The 21,984-nt window shown below is 44.9% G+C and overlaps 1 protein-coding gene across 1 annotated transcript in view; it reads left to right on the top strand.

The window, feature by feature from the left end:
* Positions 1 to 21,984, top strand: part of MB21D2 (Mab-21 domain containing 2) — a 123,105-nt gene that overhangs the window by 38,325 nt on the left and 62,796 nt on the right. The gene's annotated exons all lie outside the window — the stretch shown is intronic.

A 21,984-nucleotide genomic window follows, 5' to 3' on the forward strand; every position in this document is an offset into this window, starting at 1 on the left:
TTCTCCCTCTGTCTCTTTCATGCATTCATCCATAAACATGTATTAATTACTACGGGCAGACATAGTTCTTGATTCTGAAAAGAAGTGATGACCAAGCATCTCCCCTCAAGTTTCACTCAGAAAATGGACTATTCTAATTCTGAATAAAGCATCAGGTGCTACAAGAGCAACATAGGAAGAGCACCTATCCCAGATTTGGCGCCCTAAGGAAGTTTATGGAGAAAGCGGAGCCAGAGGGACCAAGAGTAGAAAGTAGCCAGACCAACAAGTAGGAAAATGGGGAAAGGAAGAGCATGCTAACCAGAGGGTGTATTAGGTTTAGAGGCCATGAGCCCAAGGAAAACATGACCCCTGGGGGAGCCCAGAGAGCTTAGTATGACTGACAATGGAAGGAAAGGAGGAAGTGGCCAGAAGCGTGGCTGAAAATCAACAGGAGTGGATAATCAACAGCCTGTGAATTGACCTCAAAATATAGGTCATTATCCTCTAGATATAGGGCAATAAAAGGGTTTTAAGCAGGGGCATGAATTATACTTTAGAAAAACCACTGTGATGACCACGTTGCTAACAGTTTGAATAGACTAACTGAAGGAGACTGGCTAGCTGTGTGTTGCAGTGGGCCAGGAGAAATGGCAGGAACCTGAGCTGGAGCAGCAGCAATTATGGTGGAAACTGGAAAGGATCAAGAGACAGCTGGAAGTGAAACTCATCAGTTGAGGGGGCTGGATGTGGGTGCTAAGGGAGAGCGCAGAAATCTAAGATGATGGTCACGTTGCTCTCTTGGGCACAGAACACAGTGGAGGCATTCACAGCGGAGGACAGGCAAGGTTGAGAGTGAGAGAGAGAGAGCTCAGCGTTGGTCCTGTTGAGTTTGGTAGTGCCTTGGGACCATTCTAGAAATTGTGTTGACATTCCACTTTGCCATCCAGTGTCCTAACATTGCAGGTAGTGAGTATAGAAAGACTGCAGGTGGTAGTGAGTGCAGAATGTCAGAACTGCAGGGTCTCCCAAGTTTGGCACGTATCTTTGATTTTCCTCACGAGGAAAGTGTTGTCTAGAGAGGTGGAACAGCTTGCTGAGGGTCATACAGCTAATTACTGACTGATCTGGGCCTAGTATCTAAGTCTCCAGCATCAGTCTAGAAGTGTTTCCACTCTAGCTGTACAATCTGAAAAATGTATAGAAGTGAATAAATGTATGTAGCCTGTTGTCCTCTGTTTGGGATGAACTGCTGGCAGGAAAAATGTGGGTCATAAATCCATGTGGGGACTGTGCCCATTGCATCTCATTTGATTCCATCTGCCTTGTCTTAACATGATTATGGCAACTTTGTTAGGCAAGTGGTTGCTTAACACAGTGAAAAGTCTTAATTACTCTTTAATAGCTGTGTGCAGAGGGAAAGTCAACTTGAATGTTTAATCATTTGGTTGTCTCTTGAGAAAGTTTATTTTGGTCTTCTCTTTGTGTACCCATTAAATATATAAATGCATTTTTTTTACACTTCCGTTTTCATTCCAGATTTCAGTGACACAAAAATATTTTCTTTTTAAGGTATTATTGCTGTATAAATATTGAGAATTTAATGAAAAATTAAAAATTAAAATCCACCCACAGCTTTTCCATAATAACAACAAAAATCAAGCTTCGTGTTCTTTTACTTCTTTTCTCTCTGCATCCATATGGTAATCTTAATTTATATTCAGCTTTCTAAATTTTTTATTCCATCAAGTATTTTTCGTTCCTTTATTCATTCATCCATCCATTCCTTTGGCATATGTCTGAGTACCTTGTAAATGCGGGGTCCTGTGCATGCTATTAGGGGATACAGCAGTGTCAGTCCTCATGAAGCTGGCACTCTGAGAATAGGGGAATGGTTGGTGGGTAACATATTAATAGGTAAGTAAACCTAATAGACGGAGAAGGCAATGGCACCCCACTCCAGTACTCTTGCCTGGAAAATCCCATGGGCGGAGGAGCCTGGTAGGGTGCAGTCCATGGGGTTGCTAGAGTCAGACACGACTGAGCGACTTCACTTTCACTTTTCACTTTCATGCATTGGAGAAGGAAATGGCAACCCACTCCAGTGTTCCAGCCTGGAGAATCCCAGGGATGGGGGAGCCTGGTGGGCTGCTGTCTGTGGGATTGCACAGAGTCGGACACGACTGAAGCAACGCAACAGCAGCTTAGCAAACCTAATAGAAGAAGAACCTTGCAATTGCATTATTAAAATGGTGCAGCCTGTTACCATGTTGTAGATGTTACGTAACTACTTTCTTATTGTTCAACATGTCCATCAGGGTCTCAGGAGGAAAGAGGTGGCACACACAAAGTAGGGAGAATGGAGGAGCATTTCCTAGAGAGAAGTTTACACAAATGTGGTCAGTAGGTAGGAAACCACCAGGACGGAGGAGTTCTCTGGGGCTGGGGACCATTAAGCACATGTTTGCCTGGAGGGGCCATAGATGTTTTCAGAGTAAATGTTTTATAAGCATCTTCCAGTGTTGTGTCTAGTGCTTAAGAAGGGAAGGAATGTTCTAGGCGAGTGACCTGCCTCCGTTGAGTGAAGCTCACAGAGCAGGACAGCGGACCAGAGAGTGGTAAGGGAGGGATAACAGGGGAGAAACACCAAGAGGTTGCTTGGTTTCTGTAGCTGTGCAGTTGGCTGAGTGTTGGGAATGGGGGGATGGGAGGAGAAGGGAGGGAAGACTAGGCTGAACTCAGTGGTTCCTTCAGGCAGAGCTTTTCAGTTTGGGGCAATGAATGGGGAAGGGGGAATGGGCAGGGAGGCCTCCTGGGGCTGGGACTTCTGTCCCTGGAAGCCTCTTCCCCTTCAGTCCAATGTCATACTCACTCTTCTATGTGCTATAACATGGTGAAGTGAGGAAGTGTCCGGGGCCCCTTCCAGTTATCAAGTACTGTCACTTTAGAAATTTTCCCTGAAGTCTCTGAAGCTATACCCTTGAGTGCTGGTAACCATTACTCAGCTCTAAAGTAATCATATCAATAGTAACTTCTTGTACAGTGGCCTGTCTGTTGTCAAGGTGCCGGGAGGCAGATGGTGCCAGGGGAATGGGCTTCCTTTTGGGGAGATTGGGGAATGAAACACATAAGCATTCACCCCTCTGACTGGTGTGTACGGCAGGAGTGGTGGGTGCTTCCTTGGGGTAGGTATCTTCTAAACTGGTAAATTTCATGTTTAGTACCTTGCTGAGCACTGCCACTTTGGGGATCTGTTGGGTTTGGGGAGCTAATCACTTAGGCTGAGCCGCATGAGGAAAAGGCAATAGAGATCAGAATCCAATGGCATGTTTAATAACTATGCACATGTGTGTTCACGAGTGCATCTTGAAGTTTCTGATAGTGTAAAACTTTGGCCATGGCCTCTGTTTTCAAAGACATAGTGTGAAGTCTTTAATGCTATCAAGTTACTGGTTTTTCGATTGTTTTATTCTGTTTGGCTCATCTGATGGAGGGACAGGGGCTTGTCCACACACGAGGCTGAAAAGAACCTGGAAACTGATTCTTTGCCTCAGTTTTCACCATCCTTTGACCCTTGGTTCTCTTCTCTGTGTTGAAATGTTCGGCCCTAAAGTTAGAGCTTTGTTCTTTTGATCCGGGGGCCTCCAGAGTGGTGCAGAAGGTGAGCAGTGAGCTTCTCTTTCCCTTGGGATCCATTTTGTTTTTTTGTTTTTTGTCTTTTTACCTTTATTATTGCTCAAATCCTTTTTGGAAACAGGTGATGGGTTGAGCAGTAAATGAATAAATGTTTCTTTATCTAAATCTAAACAGCCAAATAGCAAGGCAAGAATTGCTTCGACACTTCAGTAGTATGAGTCGCAAACTTGGATCATGATTATAAAAAAGTAGATGAAATGTCTAGGCTATGTCACAAGATTAGTTCAGGTCTCTGTTTTTCTTTAGAACTCAGTACTGTATGTCTCTGTTTAGTACCCACAAGTATTTCTAGTTAATAAAATGCCTTTTGAACCATCCAGGAGAGTCTAACTGATTGCTCTTGCTTTCCCCATAAAGCTTTGCCCCCATCATGTCACTCCTCTACTTGAAACCTTCCATGCCTTGCACTGTCTCGAAATTCTAAGAGTCATCCCTTCAATGTGTCTTTAGGCACCTCCTGGCCTCTGCCCACTCCCCCAACATCATGTCATGCCTCCACTCACATGTTCTCTGCTCTGGGTTCTTTCAAGGTCCTTTAACTGGACTCACTTTCTCTTGACTTCAGACCTTGGAATGTGCTCTCTCTGCCCTCTCCCTCCCCTGTTCTTCAGGTCTTTCAGTGGGCCCATAGATGAGGCTACACTTTTTCTGTTCTCTTCCTACATCTCTACCTGTACCTTCTCCATAGAAGGTACTCCCCGTGAGGACAGGTTCTGTGTTGTTCTTGGCACCATTGTATCCCAAACTTCCTGCATGGTACCTGGCAAACAGCACATGCTCTGGAAAGATTTGTTGAGAAAAAAGAAGTATGTGTTTTATAGTAGTCTGGTTTTTCTGACATTATTAATCCATATTTAACAAGTTACATCAACTCCTCGATAACCATGATTTTTGACAAGTTACTATCCTTCTTTTTCCAGAGAACCTGGACACCTTCAGTCTACAAATAGTTGTGACTTTTCATGCCAGGGGACTGTCACGATGGGTGGGGTGGGCAGAAGGTGGATTGTGTGTGGAGGTGAATGACAGCCTTACCTTCATGAACATGCTCACCTTTCATATGAATTAAAGCATTATAATTGGAAATTCTTTTTTGTATAATCTCCATTGATGTCCTCATAATAACCTCTTCAAGTTATTTATCCACATCTCACAGCTAAGAGTTGTTCCTGGTAACTGAGTAGTGTCTGATTGAGAAGTTGTACTGGATATTTGCTCTGGGGATGAAGATGACCAATTATGCCGCATCGATTAGAAGACAGCTGTGTGGAGTTATGTAGAAAGAGACCATTCTCAGTTTGGAAGTAATATATTTTAACCTAAAAAGGCATGTGATGAGAAGCTATATTTGGACCTGCCTGTTTTGATGTGGTTTTGTGTAAATACAAGGGTAGCGTGGTCAGAACACCCCGCTGATCCAGTGCCTTCTCTCATTGCCCTCACTGTGCTGTGATGTTCTGGTTTATTTACCCATTATACAGATAAGAAGTTGAGTCAGAGGATGTCATTTCCGAGAGCAACTCATCTGGGGAAAGGAGTTGAGGTTCAGATCCGGACTTCCTGACTCATGTTGGGGAAATCCTCTCTGGGCACTGAGAGTGATTGCGTGATTTGGGGATCATTGTATGCCTTAGCAGTTCTGGACCAAGATCATCAGTATTTGGTTGTATAATGTATTTCATGATGATTGTTATTGGCCTCCTTCAGCAAGTCATTCTGACAAATCTCAGGTCCTTGTTCCACTCAAGCATCATCCATAAAGTACTATTGCAGTGCAGTTTATTTTCCTCTGGGAATGGCTTTGCACGCCTCTAATCGAATGTGAGTGCTGCAGCCGCCCCATTTCCTACTGTTCAATCCCCTTTCCTTTCTCAGTTCGGCAGACTGTAGACCGTGCTGGTAGCTGCCCAGAGAGCAGCGGTGTTTTCCATTATTCATGATGTTAGCAGCAGGTCGCTGCTTTGGCCTGTGCAGGCTGGAATAGACTCATTCATGGTGGCGGGAGCAGCTACTCTTTCTTTCTGTGGAACTTGCCATCACCCCAAGTATAAGCTGAGGTCAAGGGCTCTTAGGGTGGGGTTTGCAGAGTAAAGAGTCTTATCTGGATAGTTGGCAGCCTTCTCTCTCCTTTGACACAGCCACTGTGATTAGAGGCTGGGTGGTGCCAGCCGTGTACGATGTTGTGCTTGAGGTTTATTTTAGTGGTATGGGAAACAGGATTCGAGCATCAGACCTCAGCTAGAGCCAGCTTTCAGAGGCTGGATCATTTCATTCACTGCATCTGTCTCTTTCACCACCCAGTCCTGCCACATTATTCTCCCTCCTCTTGTTTCATAACTAAATATGGTGCATTTATTTTAATAGCTAGTCTGGCCTGTTTAATCAGTATAGTGTTTTATTAGATGGATGCATTTTCAGTTATTAGCATAGTCCCCAAACTTTCTATTTCATTGTCTCTGTCATTTCCCACTATGTTCTCTATGGTAGTTTGCTTAGCTAGCCACAAATACCTATCTGCTGGGATACCTTCAGTTTTTCATGATTATGTAGTAGTAGAACTCAGTCATTTCTGACTCTTTGCGACCCCAAGACCTGTAGCCTGCCAGGCTTCACTGTCCATGGGATTTTCCAGGCACAAATACTGGAGTGGGTTGCTGTTTCCTATTCCAGGGAATCTTCCCGAACCCGAGCCTCTTGCATCTCCTGCATTGGCAGATGGATTCTTTACCACTAGTGCCACCTGGGAAGCCCTTCCATGACTGTATGTGGTAGCAGATAGCATGGAAATGTTGCCCTCACAGACTCCTAGGGATGTTCCTCCTAGGATTATCCTTTTGGATTATCTTCTTCTAAGGAAGAAAGAATTTTTCCTTCCCTCGATGTAGCTCGGTCCAATCTTGTCATTTGAAAGACCAGAAAGTGAAGCCCTGAAGTGTTTTAAAGTGTTGCCTGTATGTCTCCCTGTACTTTGTCCACACTCAAGATGATTATCTTTTTTGCTGCTGATGCCTAACTGGCTAAGAAAGCAAGGGCCAGTGATAACTGTTTCTGTATTAACTGGCAGTTAGGAATTTCAGCAGCAGCAAAGTGTCAGAAAACTTAACATCAACGTGTTTATCAAAATATGAATTTATTGACCTGCATCACTGACAAGTCCAAGGGAAGATTTGCTCTACCTGCCTCTTCTTTATTTCAGGTTCGTTGGGTAAAATCTTGGCCTCTTCTCCAGCATACCTGGCAAGAGTCTCTTTATGTCTCATTGGCTCTGAGTAAATAAGTTGCCTACCCCTGAAGCAACCACTGTGACCAGGAGAGGTGATCAGGCCAGTGGGCAAAGATAGGGGTGGGATTGCCCCTAGTGCAATAGGAGGTGAATCTCTTCTTTTTATGTGGACTGAGAGTGGGGAGGAGGTGATTCCTCAAATGAAAACCTTATTTCTGGGCAATGGGGAGTATAGACAGAGACAGTGAACACAAAGATCCACTCAACCCTTTTGACTTCTGGGTTTGCCTGCCCTAGTGAGGATGGAGTAAGGAAGTGGAGGACCGCCAAGATGCATGAAGTTCACAGAATCAGAGTTGTTTGAGCTAGCAGGGCTTTTATAGGTCCCCGTTTCCGGTACTGATCACTGCATTAAAAACTACCCTAAAATCTAATAGCTTAAAGTAACAATTTATTGTATTTCGTGACCCTGTGAGTCAGGAATTCAGTGTATAGAGAAAAAGTGAAAGTCGCTCTGTCATGTCCAACTCTTTGCAACTACTCATAGTCCATGGAATTCTCCAGGCCAGAATACTGGAGTGGGTAGCCATTCCTTTCTCCAGGGGTTCTTCCCAACCCAGGAATCAAACCGGGGTCTTCTGCATTGCAGGTGGATTCTTTACCAGCTGAGCCACCAAGGAAGCCCAAGAATACTGGAGTGGGTAGCCTATCCTTACCCAGGGGATCTTCCCAACCCAGGAATCGAACTGGGATTTCCTGCAGTGCAGGCGGATTCTTTACCAACTGAGCTACCAGGGAAGCCCAGCTTTGCCCACTGGTTTCTGTATCTCAGTTGTGAGCTGGCCAGAAACTTCTTTCCCTCACTTCTCCAATCTTTCCTGACCACCTTTAGCCTTTCTCTTGACTAGCTTGGCCAGTGTCATAGCATGGTAGCCTCCGTGTAAGTCAGACTTCTTATGTGAAAGGTGAAGGCTTCTAAAGTGAATGTGCCAAGAGACTGGAAGTGGAAGCTGCCAGCTTCCTAAGGCCTGGGCCTGAAAACCCACAAAGCATCCTCCCATGGGTTGATCAGGTGGTCACAGAGTCCACCCAGATTCCAGAGGAGAGGGGTCTCTTCCATTCACAGATAAAACACCTGAGGCCCCTAAAGAAGCGACCTCATTTCTCAAGAGCCCTCCTTTCAGAAATAGCATGGAAACAACCAGGCTTAAGTCCACGCGCTCTCCAGCCAGAATGCCTGCCCTCACAACCTTTTGCAGCCTCTTCTAGTGTTCTGTATCCATAAGCCAGGAGGCCCAGAGCAAGGGAAGCCAGGACAAAGGGTTTCCTCTCTGCAAATAAGATGCTGACAGAGTACTGCTCATCAGGCTTGGAGACCACTGTGCACCAGCCTTAGGCCACGTGGCACTGCTGGGACTCTGTCCTCAGCCAAGAGCAGGAGCATGAGCCCATAAGCCCATTTGAATTGTGCTGCCAAAGATTCCTCTGCTTGTTGCATTTTTCTTCCCCAGAAGTGTTGCATGGAAAGGACTGAGCGTTCCACAGCTTGGGTTATCCGAACTGCCTTTTCCTCTCTTTACCCCAGTGTTCTGTTTAGCTGCTAAGTCATGATCGACTCTTTTTGCAACCCCATAGACTGTAGCCTGCCAGGCTACTCTGTCCATGGGACTTCCCAGGCAAGAATACTGGAGTGGGTTGCCATTTCCTTCTCCAGGGGATGTTTCCAACCCAGGGATCAAAACTGCATCTCCTGCATTAGCAGGTGGATCCTTTACCACTGAGCCATCAGGGAAGCCCTATCCCAGTGTTCCTCCCACTAATTAGTGAGCCACTGACATATTCCTATTTTAAAGTCAGTCATTTCATAACCTAATTTTCAGTACTTTCTGGGCTTATTATCTCCTTTTAACCCCTGGCTTCATGTCCTCTGGTGTGCATGTGCTCGGGAGAGGAGATGAGAGGGAAGGGAAAGACTTTCTCCAGTCCCTCCTACCTCCCCCCTTCTCTTCTGGGAGGAGGGAAAATTGACAGCCTTTCTGCACACAGGGTGAGATACCTATTTCTAGGCATGTGGGGCCAGAGAAGAGACAGAAAGCATGCTTAGTGTTTCAGTGATTTCCCAGGAAACCAGTGGACTCCTCTCAAGACAAGAACTTTCTTCTCTCCTGAGTCATCTTATACCTGTTATGAGGACAGATTGTTGTTTATATCTTTATATTTCATGTGATCACCCAAGTGCCTCAAAAGCAGGTGCTGCCTTCATGGAAATGCAAGACAATTAAGTTAGTTTAGAATTCATTGACAACCTGGGGCATCTGGAAAAGAATTGCAATTCAGAATCATGAGCGTGTGTGTGTGTGTGTGTGTGTGTGTGTGCTTTTTGCATGTGTGCTGAGACGCACTGTGTCTTTAATGTTATAGATCAGGCAAAAATCCCTGAAATACACATACTGGACTCGGGTAGGATGAGATGAGGAGATTAATTAAATGTAAACTTCATTCGTTTCCTTGCATCAATTCCCTTTTTAATCAGAGAGACATCTTATAACCAGAAGATGCGATCTAATTGATGTTCTTTTTGTTTTTTAATCCTCAGAGAGGGACAATGCCAGTAGTATTTTTAGTTCTTTCAGGAAAAATGTGATTCTGGCTTATACTTGTATGTTGCAGCTTTACTCTCTATTTAAAATTAGCAGTTGGTTTTCTTAACTTGAGCATGTGGGAGAAGTTCTGAGCCCTGAAGATGAACAATAGTTTAATATAACGATATTTTAGGACCAGTCCATGGGCACAAGGGTCAATGACTGTGTTCTCAGTTTCTGATGAGTTGATTCCATCATTACCACTGGCATCAGCAACTTCCTTGCTTTTTAAAGGAGGCAGATATTGTTATATAGTGGACACAGAAATCATATATTGAACATAGAAGAATGGTGAGAGGTCAGGGAGGAGTTGGAGGGTTTGCTGGACCAGATCTGCTCCTTGAGCTGCACTGAAGCTACATACATCCCACATCTTCATTGCTATTTGACCCTCAACTCATTTCTTAAGATGCTTGCATTCAGAATGTGGAGATGTGGTTATTTTGATAGCATGTATGAAATCTCTCTCACGTACTTACGGGACGAAGGAAAGCAGAACTTGGTCTTTTTGCCCTTCCAATCGACTCTTCCTGTAAGTTGAGTGGTTTCCATTTACTTCCACAGAACCATTTTACCATCCTCCGCATCCTTTTACATGCTTCAAGAGACAGATACACAAAGCTATGAAGACAGGAGCACCCTGGCTGGGGTCAGGAGACTGAGGTCTAACCTTGGGGCAGCTTTAACTTGCAGTTCACCTAACCCCTGGGCCACCTCCTAACCTCATAGATGCTTCTGGGCTTCCATGATTTTTATCAGAATAAAAGAGAATGCTGTGGAAGGAGGAACGCTCTCTATCCCAGAGGTTATATATAATTAGTTCTGAGAATGCTCACAGCTGTCATGTGTGACACACTGACATCCTCTTATGCTCTTCTACTGTTGGGAAGCAGCTGTTAGTTTCGTTTCGTTTCTGTCTCTCCCGTCTCCATATGCCAGAGTAGGGAAAAGTGAATGGATTAAAAATCTGTTGGGATGGGGGAAACCATCTGATGCATCTTCTGTCTGTCTTTTCACCCATGAGTATTTTAAATGTTGATATCCCCTAAAGAACTGAAAGATGGTCTATAACCGGGGAGGTGGAAGGAATCCGGCATTCCAGTTACTCTAAAGTGAAACAATGAAAATGATGTAGTGCTCTGGGTATGGGGGGAGTAATGGAATAGGACTGTCAAAAATTGGAGTCACGGTTGTCCAAGCACTTGTGAGGTTTCCTGGACTATTTCCTATACAGATTAAGATGCTTCTTTATCACTCTTGAATTTTTTTTTATCCCTTCTTAGGTTGCTCAGCCAGTAAAGAATCTGCCTGCAATACAGGAGACCTGGCTTCAATCCCTAGTTTGGGATGATCCCTTGGAGAAGGGAGTGGCAACGTACTCCAGTATTCTTGCCTGGATAATTCCATAGACAGGAGCCTAGCAGCTACAGTTCATGGGGGTCACAAAGAGTCGGACACGACTAAGTGACTAACACACACGCACATGCCCTAATCTACCCATATCTGAAGGAGTTATTCCAAGGCCTGTGTATGGGGCTGTCATGTCTAGAAAGCTTCCTTATCTGGTTTACCTGGAAAACACCTACTTTTTAAAGATCTAGTGCAGATGTAACCTTTGCAAAAAAAAAAAAGTCTTCCCTGCCACCCACAGCCATGGATGACCATTCTCCTCCTTTCCTTACCTCCATATTGTACATGTCTTGTTAGCAGCCGTCACTGATGTAAAGGCATCTGTCAGGTTATGATAGAAGGTGGATAGCGACCTCTCCGAGGGTGGGAATTGTGTCTCCTTCATCCTCCTGTCCTCAGGATTTAGCAGAATTTTTGTCATGTATTAAGCACTCCGTGAATGAGTTGGGGGGAGGGGGGGAAGCTAAGCCAGTTTCTTGCCATTCAGTTTGATTCAAAAAGTACTATTATGCCATCAAAACTTTCACTTGGAAGACAACTCTAAGTTCCTAAGACATGGATAGAATGTCCCCAGGTCGGGGATTGTTCGGTTTATCAGTTCCCTAGCACAGCAGTAACAGATGGTTGCAAATCGGGTGGCTTCACACAGATGTGTTCCCTCACAGCTCTGGGGGCTAGAATTCTGACATCACTGAGTTGGCAAGGCCGTGCTTCCCCTGAAGGCCCTACGGAAATATCTTGTCCTAGCCTCTTCCTAGCTTCTGGTGGCTGCTGGCCGTCCTTGGTGCCCTTTGTCACATAGCTGTATGACTTCAGTGTCTGCTTCCATGTTAATATGGCTCTCTTCTCTCTTTGTGTCTGTATCTAGGTGTCCAGCTTTCCACCGTCTTTAAAGGACACGGGTACTTGGCTTTATGGCCCATTCTAATGTAGTAGGACCTCATCTTCACTTGATTTCATCTGCAGTTGATCTCAGAGAGGCAGCAGTGAGCAGTGGCGTGAAGCAAGATCTTAGTTCCCTGCCCAGGAACTGAACCTGTGTGGCCTGGATGAAAACCAGGAATCCTCACCACCAGGCCAGCAAGGGCTAAAGACTAGAAGCAAATTTTCCCTGTTTTTTAGTTCTCATTGAAAAATGCATTTCTCAAGGAGGCAAAAACTGTAAAAAGAGATACAAAGTTTATTATTAGAGACACAGCACAAGTGGGAGAGACAGTTTAAAGACAGAAGCAAGGTAGAGATGCACACCCTAAGAGAAAGGGTGTGGGCGTCCTTCCTAATGAGGACTAGCGTAGTAAAGAGTGGTTAAATCATTTATATAGGGCAGTTTTCCCATGTATTTGTTTGTGTTGTATTAGTCGCTCAACCATGTCTGACTCTTTACAGACCCATGGCTTATAGCCTGCCAGGCTCCTCTGTCCATGGAATTCTCCATCAGGAATACTAGAGTGGGTAACCATTCCCTTCTCCATGGGAGCTTCCTGACCCAGGATTGGAACTTGAGTTTCCTACATTGCAGGCAGATTATTTATTGTCTGAGCCACCTAGGAAGCCCTAAAATGTTGTATATCCATGAATGTGTGAGTGCGTGCCAAGTTGCTTTAGTTGTGTCTGACTCTTTGTGACCCTATGGACTATAGCCCACCAGGCTCTTCTATCCATGGGATTCTCTAGGCAAGAATACTGGAGTGGGTTGCCATGCCACCCTCCAGGGATCTTCCAGACCTGGGGATCGAACCTGAGTCTCTTATGTGCCCTGCATTGGCAGGCAAGTTCTTTACCACTAGCACCACCTGGGAAGCCCCATTTGAATTATCTGGCTTCTTTTTCCACACCTGACCTACCCTAGGACTCTCCCCAATTTGAGTATGCACCTTTTTCTGAGATGGATTCCAGCCCAGAGGCCTAAGAGGGGCCTTGGCATTTCATATTATGGGATGTTGCCCCCCTCCTTTTGACCTCAAGGAGTCTTTCTGCTCCCTTGCCCCAAGGAAGGGAAATATATGACCTCTTGATCTTTTACTCAAACAGGGTTTATCCCCTCTCTGTTTCTGCCCAGACTATTATCTTAAAGTGTACTCAGGAGACAAAGCCTGGCTATTTATCTTGTTTCTGTTGTTATTTCTATTTTGAAGTGCAAACAGGAGGCTGGCTGTAAATATCTAACCTGGAACCCACCTATCTCTTATCTCAGTTCAGTTCAGTTCAGTCTCTCAGTTGTGTCCGACTCTTTACAACCCCATGAATCGCAGCATGCCAGGCCTCCCTATCCATCACCAACTCCCAGAGTTCACTCAAACTCATGTCTATCAAGTCGGTGATGCCATCCAGCCATCTCATTCTCTGTCGTCCCCTTCTCCTCCTGCCCCCAATTCCTCCCAGCATCAGAGTCTTTTCCAGTGAGTCAACTCTTCACATGAGGTGGCCAAAGTACTGGAGTTTCAGCTTTAGCATCAGTCCTTCCAAAGAACACCCAGGACTGGTCTCCTTTAGAATGGACTGGTTGGATCTCCTTGCAGTCCAAGGGACTCTCAAGAGTCTTCTCCAATACCACAATTCAAAAGCATCAATTCTTTGGCACTCAGCTTTCTTCACAGTCCAACTCTCACATCCATACATGACCACAGGAAAAACCATAGCCTTGACTAGACAGACCTTTGTTGGCAAAGTAATGTCTTTGCTTTTGAATATGCTATCTAGGTTGGTCATAACTTTCCTTTCAAGGAGTAAGCGTCTTTTACTTTCATGGCTGCAGTCACCATCTGCAGTGATTTTGGAGCCAAAAAAATAAAGTCTGACACTATTTCCACTGTTTCCCCATCTATTTGCCATGAAGTGATGGGACCAGATGCCATGATCTTTGTTTTCTGAATGTTGAGCTTTAAGCCAACTTTTTCACTCTCCTCTTTCACTTTCATCAAGAGGCTTTTTAGTTCCTCTTCACTTTCTGCCATAAGGGTGGTATCATCTGCATATCTGAGGTTATTGATATTTCTCCCAGCAATCTTGGTTCCAGCTTGTGCTTCTTCCAGCCCAGCATTTCTCATGATGTACTCTGCATATAAATTAAATAAGCAGGGTGACAATATGCAGCCTTGACGTACTCCTTTTCCTATTTGGAACCAGTCTGTTGTTCCATGTCCAGTTCTAACTGTTGCTTACTGGCCTGCATATAGGTTTCTCAAGAGGCAGGTCAGGTGGTCTGTTTATCTGTTATCTCAGGAAATGCAAACAGGAGGCTAGTTGTCAAGTGTCAGCCTGAAACCCATTTTTTTTTGCCCTAAGAAATGTGAACATGAGGCCTGTTGTAAATGCCTAGGCTGGAGCCCATCTATATCCTGCCTCACAATGAGCCTAACCTAGTCCAAATAAGGGCACATTAACAGACAGGTAAGGGAGTTGGGGAGTTAGGACTTGATTTTTTTTTTTTTTTGCAAGACACCGTTCAATGCAAATTACACTTTGATCCCTTTAATCATGGAATTTTTTTTTCTTTGGCTGGGCTTGGTCTTCATTACTTTGTGCAGGCTTTTTTCTCTAGTTGTGATGAGCAGGGCCTACTCCTCATTGTGGTTCATGGACTTCTCATTGCAGTGGCTTCTCTCCTTGTGGAGCAGGGGGCCAAGGGCACGCAGGCTTCAGTAATTGTGGCGCAGGGACTTATTTGCCCCTCAGCTTATTCATGGAAGGTTGACTCCTTAACTCCTCAGCCTCTCCTTCGGATGGTTTTTTAGTCCCTGCTTCAGTGCCTCTAGCACTGGGGAGTTCCTTGCTCACAGGCATATTTTCTGTCTTTGGGAGGCAGCTTTTGGGGAACTTTTTCTTTAATTGGGCCCCACTGTACTTCCTGCCATCTTTATTATTCAACAATCAGGGTGTATATGGAATAATATGCTTCCTCCTCTGGGGGGAGGAGGGAGAGCTTTCAGGCATTGAAGATGGTTTTCCCGGCCTCCACGACCCCCTCCCAGTTTCTTCAAGTCTTCTCCAGGTTTGTTTTCATTACCAAACTTCCTCCACACTAATGGAACTTCCTGTTTGGCGGTGCATTGGGCGAAATGAAATGAGACTTCCAGGGGTCGTATAGTCACAAATCAAAGCAGACACGTCTATTTCCAGGGAATCCACTTCTACGGATGCAACTTCACACATTTTAGTGGACAACACACACCCTTGAAACCTTTAATTTATTCTTGGTTGCATATGGTGCTGCTAAACTCTGTTCTTCTCATTTAGTATTTTGGCCCCTAGAGCAGGGTCTGGCCCTGGTGTGATTATACTCTTCTCTGTTGCACTTGGCCTGTGGCCCCAGCCTGTGGAAACAGCTGAATCACAGAGCTGTGATTGTACATTGGCTGATGATGGACTGTGATGGGGGAGGGTAGAAGGAGGGGCTGTCACTAGAAAAGGGTCTTTTGTTAGAGGTCATGCTACTGCTTATGTGTCCCCAGACAGCTGATCAGAACAGGATCCAGATATGATTTGGGGCTTTAAGGGTTTTCTACTGCTTCTCGGATTTGCTGCTGAGGTGGAGAGCACATTTTGTACCATTAGGTGGGAGGGTTCCTACCATACTTGCATGCTGTTTGGAGGTAAGTCAACTCTGGTGGCCCCAATGCTTTCTGTTTGAACAAATTTACACAGATAAATAAATGAGGGCTTAGATGGTCAGAACCAGAAAGGGCTTGGAGGTAATAACCTGAGTTTAGAGTTTGGATAAGAATGTGAGACTGGAAATGAGACAGATTTCACACTCTTAGTTCAGTTAGTAGACATTTGATCTATCCAAAGTGTTCATAAGACATTTGGTCCATGCCGAAAGGTTTTTGGATATTTGGTCATATTTGGTACTATCCAAAATGTCCCTAGATGGAGACAGTTGCGCAACACCCAAAGTGTTCTGATATTTGATCCTGTCCGAAACCATTTGGCGTGGAGCTAAGCTGCTTGTGGACGTTTCGCATAGGACCAGCTTTCAAGGATCTTTTGGCGTGGACCTGATGGCTTATGGATGTTTTGGACAGAACCAAATGTCTGATGAGGCCTCCTTTTTCATCTTGTGAATTTGGCAAAATTATTTTGTTAAGTGAGGTTAATAGCAGTATCAACTCAGAAAAAAAGTGAAAGTGTAGTCACTCAGTTGTGCCTGACTCTTTGTGATCCTTTCGACTGTATATAGCCACCAGGCTCCTTCGTCCATGGGATTTTCCAGGCAAGAATCCTGGAATGGTTGTTACAATTCAGTGAGCTAGTAGTATCCATTTAATTCATACTTGGATGTGGCCAGGAAGGGATGCTGAGGCCCACGGAAGTCGGATGATTTGCCCAAGGTCACTTAGTGTGTGCTGCCCCCAAAGCAGGAACAAAATTTATAGCCTTTCAGTTTTTAATTTAAGGAACGTTCCTCTAAACTACCCCAGCACTTCAGAACTCATCAGCTTCCATTATTTATTTACCAATCTGCTTCTGTGTACAGAATAAAGAAAGAGAAATAAAATTGGTGTTTAAAACCTTCCTCACCAGAACATTGATTGTACCCTCTCTGTCGTGTCTGTGGATTTATTCCAGATGGGGCTAGCTCTTTTGTGGAAATGGCCACCCTCTGAATCAGGGGTGTAAGTGAAGACATTGCTGCGAACCTTGGTTGCGTCGCCTGTGTGTCCTGGGTGGTGCTGGCAGCACTGGCCCTGGGAGGACAGACAGACAGAGCAGGACAACAGCCCACTGAGCAGCAGCCCGCACCCTGAAGCCATGTTCTCTCCATTTAATATGCAATGTGGATTGTATTTTCTCTCAGCTTCCTGTGAATTGGAGAGGTGCATTGTGCCAGCTTTCCTAAATTGCCACAATCAATATTCTACTGCCTTTATTTTATATGCATGCTAATGACTTTTCTCCCATTCAAGTGTACTTGTTTTCCAAATCAGTCTTCACAACGTTAAAAAATAAATAACTAGGGAAAAAGAAGCCAAAAAAGAAAAAAAAAAACGCCCTCAATATCACCCTGAGTTTCTGCCTGGAGTCTGTGGCAAGGGTCTGAATGTGGGTGGAAAGCACTCAGGAGAGCCCCTGGCGGGCCTTTCTGGGCTGGCCAAGGCAGAGTGAAGAGCCAGGCGGGGTTTGGGCTCAGGGAAGCATGTGGCCTTCTGAACAACAGCTTGAAGGCCTGTGCTGCGTTCACTGGCTTCAGGCATCATTCTCCCCTGCTGCCCTCCCCCTCTCCCCAGCTGAATTGCTTTCTAACAACGCCTGTGTGGCTTCCCTGGTAACTCAGATGGTAAAGAATCTGCCTGCAATGCAGGAGACCCAGGTTTGATCCCTGGGTTGGGACAATTCCCTGGAGAAGGAAATGGCAACCCACTCCAGTGTTCTTGCCTGAAAAATCCCATGGGCAGAGGAGACTGGTGGGCTACAGTCCATGGGGTCACAAAGAGTCGGACATGACTGAGCAACTAATGTCATGTCATGTGTGACTTTGGGGCTACCAAAGTGGCCTCCTGAAGTTTGGTGGTAGCCTTCCAGCTCTATTTATACAGAATTATGTGTTAACACTTTCCTAGACATTTTGGATTTATTCTCACATTAGCTGCTTTAGTTTCCTTTATTTATCTTTCATTTAGGACAAGGAACTGGTAGGATTCTGCTTCCTGCACCCATGGTGTCTACTCTAGCCCCTACTCACATCAGCATCATTTTTTTTTTCCTGAGTACCATCCATCATTTCAGGATGAGGTCAAATGATATTTTCTTTATGAAGCCTCTGACTTCTGTTTTAATTCATTGTTTTCAATAAACATTTCTTGGAGTATGTACCATGCGATTGGTGCTGTGAATGAAACACTGAAGAAAACAGACAAAGATCACTGCCCGTGGTCCTTCGTCCTACTCGGGAGAAAGAGAAAAAGTGTATGCATAGGGTGTCAGTGGAAGGAATGATGCTAATGCTGAAACTCTAGTACTTTGGCCACCTCATGCGAAGAGTTGACTCATTGGAAAAGACTCTGATGCTGGGAGGGATTGGGGGCAAGAGGAGAAGGGGACGACAGAGGATGAGGTGGCTGGATGGCATCACTGACTCGATGGACGTGAGTCTGAGTGAACTCCAGGAGTTGGTGATGGACAGGGAGGCCTGGCGTGCTGCGATTCATGGGGTCGCAAAGAGTCAGACACGATTGAGCGACTGATCTGATCTGATCTGATAAGGTGTCAGATGGAGCAGGGAAGGGGTTATTGTTTAATCGAATGGTCCAGGAGGGAGGCCTCTCTGGGGGTGATACTTGAGTAGGGATCTGAAGTTGGAAACACTGCCTTCTTCTCTGACCTTCTTCAGCAACCCTCTTTGCTCCATTGCAGCAAGAACCATTGTGGCAGTGGGGGGAGGAGGGAGAAACAAAGATACACGAGAGAGCATGTGTATGCACATGTCTGTGTATGCACACACTCACCACTCTGTCTAGCATCTTGTCTCATGTTGCTTAATAAGTGACTTTGGAGTGAAGATTGGGAACAGGCTTGTTTTACTGCTGTGCCCAGCGAGGTGAGGCAAGACCTATTCTCTATTGTGCATTGTTGTTCAGCAGGGAATCAGGGACCCCTCTGGGTCCATGGCCTTTGGTGGTGCTGCTGCCGTGTGAGCCCACTACCCAACAGCCCCTTCCAAAGACTTCGTTTACTCACCCTTAAAATAAGGGGGTTGAATAATTGACTCTTTAAGCTCTCCTGGCTCCAAAGTCCCTCTGTTTTGTGTTGTGAAATCCTGGGTCAAGTGTCCTCCTGTACAGAGTGCTCTGCTGCAGAGTCCAGCTCACAGATTGCTCCCCTGCCTGTACTGTGGTCTGTGTTCTGTAAGAGCACCAGCAGGCGTATCATCTTTGGCACTGTGTATCCTGGAAGCGTGTCTTCTCCAACTAGATTGTGAATACTTACAGACAGGTCCAGGGACCCATCTTGTGCCCTGTAGAACCTGCAGGTGAGTGAAAGTCACTCAGTCATGTCCAGCTCTTTACTGGAGTGGGTAGCCTTTCCCTTCTCCAGGGGATCTTCCCAACCCAGGGATCGAACCCAGGTCTTCCGCATTGTGGGCAGATTCTTCACCAGCCAAGCCACAAGGGAAGCCCAAGGATACTGGAGTGGGTAGCCTATCCGTTCTCCAGCGGATCTTCCTGACCCAGGAATCGAACCAGGGTCTCCTTCATTGCAGGCGGATTCTTTCCCAACTGAGCTATCAGGGAAGCCCTGAAGGAGATGATGGTAAATTGAGGGTTAGCTGATTCATAGCCTCATCCATTGATCTCCATTATTTATTGAGTTCCTGGAAAGTCTGTTAAGACTCTGTGTTAGATCTTGAAAATACTTTTTCATGAATCCTCTAGAAGTTCGCAATATAGCAGATGAATAATGTAATTGTAAAGCACTTGGTTGTTTTTGCAGTGCTTTCACATCTACTTTACCCTCTTGATTTTTAGATATCCCTGTGATTGAGGTGGGGCTTCCCAGATGGCTCAGGAGTAAAAGAATCCCCTTGCCAATGCAGGAGATGCAGGTTCGATCCCGGGGTCTGGAAGATCCCCTGGAGAAGCAAATGGAAATCCAGTCTAGTATTCTTGCCTGGAAAATCCCATAAACAGAGAAGCCTGGGGGGCTGCAGTCCATGGGGTTGCAAGAGTCAGACACGACTTAGCAACTAAACAAAACAACGATTGAGGTAGGACTTACATTATATTTTGTGCCCTTTAAATTATAGAAGTGTAATAATATGACTTGGGAAAAAGGAAAAGAGTGAGCAATTTAAATGGTGCTGGTAACTTGGAGTTTGGAGTCCTACCAGGAAATAGTGTCCTTAGGGGCAGGAGATGGCTGATGGAGACACAAGTCTGCTCTAGCCTTTGGTCTCAGATCCCATGTGTATCATGCTATATGCATTAAAACATGTGGACCCCACTGTTCAGGTGAGTGTAGGAATATCCAAAGCTGCTTTTTCTCAGTTTTAATTTTTTTTAACTTGAAGTATAGTTGGTTTACAATGTTGTGTTAATTTCTGCTGTACAGCAAAATGATTCAGTTATACATATATCTATATATATACACATATTCACACACATTCTTTTTAAAATATTCTTTTCTTTGATAAGCCCTGATAGCTCGGTTGATAAAAGAGTCCGCCTGCAAAGCAGAAGAGCCCAGTTTGATTCCTGGGTCAGGAAGATCTGCTGGAGAAGGGATAGGCTACCCACTCCAACTGGTAAAGAATCTGCCTGCAATGCAGGAGAGCTGGGTTCAGTCCCTGAATTTGGAAGATCCCCTGGAGAAGGGAAAGGCTACCCATCCCAGTATCCTGGCCTGAAGAATTCTATGGACTGTATAGTCCATGGGGTCACAGAGTTGGACATGACTGAGCAACTTTGACTTATCATAGGATATTGAATATAGTCCTCTGTGCTATACAGTAGGACTTTATTGTTTATCCATTCTAGATATAAAAGTGACATCTGTAAACCCCAGCCTCCCACTCTCTCTCTCCTCCAGCCCCCGCCCCCTGGTAGCCACCAGTCTCTTCTCTATGTCTGTGACTCTGTTCCTGTTTCATAGAGAGGCTCATTTGTGTCACATTTTAGATTCCACACATAGTGATATCATATGGTATTTGTCTTTCTCTTTCTGACGTAAGTTACTGTGATCATCTCTGGTTGCATTCATGTTGCTGGAAATGGCGTTCCATTCTCTCTCTCTCCCACAGCTGAGTAGTAGTCCGCTATATATATATGTACCGCATCTTTACCCATTCATCTGTTGATGGACATTTAGCCTGTGGCTATTGTGAATAGCGCTGCTATGAACATGGGGTGCACGTATCTCTTTGGATTATAGGTTTGTCTGCATACACGCAGGGCTCTTTTGAGCAGATTTGATTTTTGCCCATTGACTTAGGAACTGACATCCTGATGTGATCCATTCCCACCTTTTTCCATGTCATTGGTGAGGAAACTGTCTCAGAGGGAGGAATTTCCGTCCTCACTGCATGAGGTGCAGAGTGAGAACTGATCTCACGCCCTCCTAACTGCAGCCAGGACTTTTTCCTCCTTAGCCTCCTTTCTGTGTTTTCTCAGAGATTATCACCATTTGGACTAGCAATGCCTATGGGAGGAAAGGAGCCCAGAAGCTGGGCAAGATGTGCAGGCTAGATGGGTTAATCAAAGAGTAGTTTTCCTTTGAGTCTTCAGCCAGTTCTGGGCTGCCTCGGGCTCCTTCTGGCCTGAGCTGGAGACGCCTGTTAAGAAATCTGTAGCTGCTTCTCCTCTGGCATCTAATGAATTCCAACTCACTTTGAATGCTCCCTTGGCTCGGCTGCAGTTCTTTAAAGCCCATCTTCCACATGGAATTGGCAGGTTCATTTCATTGTTTGCGAGCCAGATAAAAATGCTTTGTTCTTTGCTCCTACGTTATGCCATTTCAGAATATTTCTTCTCCCACAAATTGCTGAGACTGTTCAATTTGGGCTTTCAATTGCTTCTCTCTGAGCAGATCTTTCAATTTATAATATATTCCAAGGCCTGTTCTTTTTGATTACATATTTAGGATATCAGTTAGATTTCTTTATTTATTCATATTTCTTTTTGCCTTTCCCTTTTCTTCCTTTTTATCTCTTCTATTGTGAAGAGTGTGCAGTCATGGTAGCTGTAATGAAATGCAAATACTTCTTTTTCCTGTCTGCCTGCTGTAGGATATTATTTTTTAATTTATATTTATTTAATGTTTTTTCCTTGTGTGTTAGGGTGGTGGTAATAATGATGATGATGCCATCATTATTTTTTCTTCTTTAATCAGTTCCCCCATTTAGATTCAAAATAGGGAGCAAGTTATTAGTGGACTAGAGAAAAATCTAGGAAACCATGATCTAGACTTTGTGCCAAGTGCAATGCTGGGGCAGGGGTAGAGCTGTGAAAAAGGTAAACTGTCTCTTCCTTCATGGTGCTTAGAGTCTGGATTCCACCGTGTTTCCTTATTTCTCCTGTGAGATAGGCATTGAGATTCTCG

Source organism: Bison bison, unplaced genomic scaffold, assembly GCF_000754665.1.
Source record: "Bison bison bison isolate TAMUID 2011002044 unplaced genomic scaffold, Bison_UMD1.0 scf7180017863646, whole genome shotgun sequence".
Classification (NCBI taxonomy): domain Eukaryota; kingdom Metazoa; phylum Chordata; class Mammalia; order Artiodactyla; family Bovidae; genus Bison; species Bison bison.